General features: G+C 46.9%; 1 pseudogene; it reads right to left on the bottom strand.

The window, feature by feature from the left end:
- Positions 1-1,353: 1,353 nt before the first annotated feature.
- On the bottom strand, positions 1,354-3,583 carry LOC136126945 (serine/threonine-protein phosphatase 1 regulatory subunit 10 pseudogene; annotated as a pseudogene).
- Positions 3,584-3,829: the final 246 nt, after the last annotated feature.

Genomic DNA, 3,829 nt, shown 5'->3' with positions numbered 1-3,829 from the left:
CATCAATGTTCGTAAGGGATATTGATCTTTAGTTTTCTAATAGTATCTTTGTCTGGCTCTGGTATCAGGGTAATGCTGGCCTCACAGAATGAGTTAAGAAGTGTTCCCTCCTCTTCAACTTTTTGCACAAGTTTGGGAAGGATTGGTGTTTGTTCTTTTTAAAATGTTTGGTAGAATTCACCAATGAAGGCATCAGGAAGGGAGTTTTCCTTTGTAGGGAGATTTTTTGGTTGTGAATTCAATCTCTTTACTCGTTATACGTCTATTCAGATTTTCTGTTTCTTTGTGATTTAGTCTTGGGTTATTTTTCTAGTTATTTGACCATTTCATCTTGGTAATCCAATTTGTTGCTATATACTTGTTAATAGTAATCTCTTATAATCCTTGTTATTTCTGTAGATTCTGTAGTTATGTTCCCACTTTCATTTCTGATTTTAGTAATTCGAGTCTTTTCTCTTCCTTTTTGGTCTCTCTAGCTAGAGGTTTGTCAATTTTTTTGAAGAAGCAACTTTTTGTTTCATTGATTTTTTCCCCATTGTTTGTATATTCTGTTTCATTTATCTCTGCTTTATCTTTATTATTTCCTTTTTTTCTGCTAGCTTTGGGTTTAATTTGTTCTTCTTTTTCTAGTTCCTTAAGTTGTATAGTTAAATTGTTGATTTGAGATCTTTTTTTTTTTTCATGTGTTTATAGCTATAAATTTTCCCCTTAAAGCTGATTTCACTGAGCCCTATAAGTTTTGGTATGTGTGTTTTGTCAACTATTGTTGTAGAGCATACTATTATTTTTTAATAAGCTGTTTCTCTTTCCACTGTTGATTATGAATGTACAAAATATACAAAACCAAAAGAAAAAGAGAAAATACTCATCCTCAAATCCATTGTGGCTCTAACCCAAGTCTGTGCACAAAATCAACCAATGCACTGTTTTCTTAGAAAACAACTGATGCTGAGACAAGTGAAGGAGAGGGGCTGTGAGAGGGCAAGTCATCTTATTGAATCCACCCAGGAAAGCACGTGGTGGTCCACGTCCAAAGCCATCATAGCCACTCGGGTGGTAGAAGGCACAGTTGTTCTCATAGCAACAGTTGCTATGAGAACATCATGATATGTCAACAAACAGGGCAGTTTGACATGTCTCCTCCATGGCTGTGGCCTCCATCAGGCCCTTGCTGACCCCCTTCTCCATGGCCAGAGCCATCATAGCCACGGTACTTACGAGGGGGTTAGCCTTTGATGGTCATGACTTCAGTGACCAGGGACATAATGAGGCCGGTGGCCATGGGGCCCCCCCATAACCAGGGCCTTCATGGGGCTGATGTCCATCACAAGCACCATTCCTCCACCAGGGCCTTCACGGAGACCATGCCCCACCGCCTCCAACCATGCCCCCACCAGGGCTCCCTTGTCCATTTGGGGTCTTCCTCCAGAGCAACCTCCTCTGGTCCCTCAGAATGGAAGAGGTTCATTTCCTCCTTGGCCACCACGGCCTCTATGGGATGGTCCAGGACCTGGTCTGATACCCCCAGCGTCAGGCCACCCTGAATGGGGAAAACTGGTCATCCTAGAAGGGATTGCACTGCCCCAGGGAGGGGGTGGGGGACCCAGGAGACGTGGACCACTGGCCCACCAGGGCACCAGGGCCTACATGGGGACCTGGCATTGGTCCCTAGGTCCAGGGGGAAGTGCTGTATGCCCTTGGGGCTCCTGGGGCCTCCGGTAGAAAAACCATTGCTATCAGATCAGGGCTAAGAGTCTGTGTGGCACTGGCATCTGCTTGACCTTGTCTGGATAGTCTGTTTGTTTCAGCAGTTCCTCTGTGGGGATGACTGTTAGGACTACCCACGATGGAGGGAGGATCGATGCCTCCTCCTCCAGAACCCAGGGGGCTCTTCCCGGCACCCATGTTTTCCATAAGACCGTCCAGAACAGAAGGCAACTTGGAAACACTTACCCATCGGGTGAACCACAGCCCAACCAACCTAATAGGCTCCAGGGTCTCAACATATGGGGCTTAATCCATGGAACTTTCCTCATCTAGGGGGATGAACAGGGCTCAGGATCAGGATTGTGAGGACTTTCCTTGCTCAAGGAAGAGCTCCTGAAGGATCCTCTTCTCCTGCTCAGCCTGGACTATACTGATCCTGGCTACTGCTTCCAGGGGTGATGAGAGGCGAAAGCAGCACCAGGAGCTGGGGGCACACCCAGGGCACATTCTCCTCCATGCTGTCGTGGCTCAGACGTCGGGCTACCTCAAATGCATGTCGGGCCTGACAGTATCTCTCACTTAGCTGACTCACCAAAATCCTTGATCTTATTCACGATCTACTCGTTCAGTTTGATTCAGTTCAAAATAGAAATACTCTCTCTTTGCCCTCCTCAAGGTCGCATCACAGTTTTCCTCTTCCTGCCCTTCCGGGTCAGCTGGCTAGGATCTCCACTGGCTTTGCATCCCAAGCTCCTGGTTCCAAAGAGGCAGTATCCATGAGTTCTGGGACTTCAACAGTGGGAACTGGGGTCCCTGGATGTTCTGTGTCCATAGCCGCAGAAGGAGGTGCTGGCTCTGGGAAGAAGGTTTGCTGTGCTTGGTTCTGTGCTTGTTTTCCATTCAAATGGGCTTGACTTGGCAGCTGTGGGTGACAGCACCTTCTTCTTCTTCTTAATTTTGATGCCTGGACAGGTGCTGAATTTAGTGCCTCCAAAAAGCCCAGGCCCTCCATAGGCTATGGTGGGATAATCTTCACTTTGATCTCTTTGGTGGCATTGGGTGTCATGTTGAGTGGCTTGTATTTCTTCTCTGCGGGGGGTGCAGCATCTCCTGGGGCAGCTCTGGAACTCTGACACTTGAGGGAGATGGGTTTAAGGTTGTACGTGTCAGAAACCACCACTGCACTGGCATTCTTCTTTACAGGCACCGAAGACGGGGTCTCCAGCTCTAGCCTAGTGGAAAGGAATGTGACGTGACTGGGCACCACAGTTCAGAGAGACCTGGGCTTCTCCCTCTTCTCCTCTGGGGCCTCCTCAGTCTGAGTCTCAGCCTTCACCTCAGTCAAAGGTCACTCAGGAGGGGTGGTTCAACTCTTTCCCTCTTCTTTCCATTTCTTCTTATCTTTCTCAGCAGGCTGGGTACTGCTCTGGGAGTGGATGACAGTCATTCAGTCGCTGATAAGGACTGAGGCCAATTTCCAGAGCTCTTCATCCTTACTTGACTTGCTCAGTTGCTTCACCAGTTTGGCTGTGTTGTGCTGCTTGAGATGGTCAACAGTGAGTGGTAGATGCTGCAGCGTCAGCAGAATTTGCTGCTAGAGGGGAATGTTGCTTGTTGTCTTTGAATACGTTAGCCAATTGTTAAGAAACTTGTAACTACCAACATCAGTAAACTTGACCAATATTTCTAGTTGAACAGGTCTGCAGGAGAGTGTTCAAGTAAATACATCGACTTACTGTCTTTCGTGCTTCCTTTATCATACTGAAGATCTTCGAAATCCCATCCACACTCTTGACTTCCCCATCTCAGTTAAGGAAGCTATCCAGCTTCCTTAAGACTAAGGAGGCTTTTTGGGGTCAATGGGACCTGAACCCATGATCAAGGTTTTATCGGACTTGGGGTGGAGAAGGTTAAAATTTGGGGGAAAAAAATAAAAACACCAACCAGAACCCCAAACTCAATTATTTGGGGGGCCTCATTGGATCAAAAATTCTCTTTAAAAACAACTAAGCCCAGCTCAGTATTCATCCCCCCCCCCCGCCCCGCCACCAACTCCATTTAGGGAGGGGGGTTGTAGAAAAAAAGTTCTGAGTGGATTCAAAAAAGTAAATGCTGGATGAGT

This window comes from Phocoena phocoena, chromosome 1, assembly GCF_963924675.1.
Source record: "Phocoena phocoena chromosome 1, mPhoPho1.1, whole genome shotgun sequence".
Lineage (NCBI taxonomy): Eukaryota > Metazoa > Chordata > Mammalia > Artiodactyla > Phocoenidae > Phocoena > Phocoena phocoena.
Note: the sequence above shows the minus strand (reverse complement) of the source record. Positions and strands in the feature narration are given on the sequence as shown.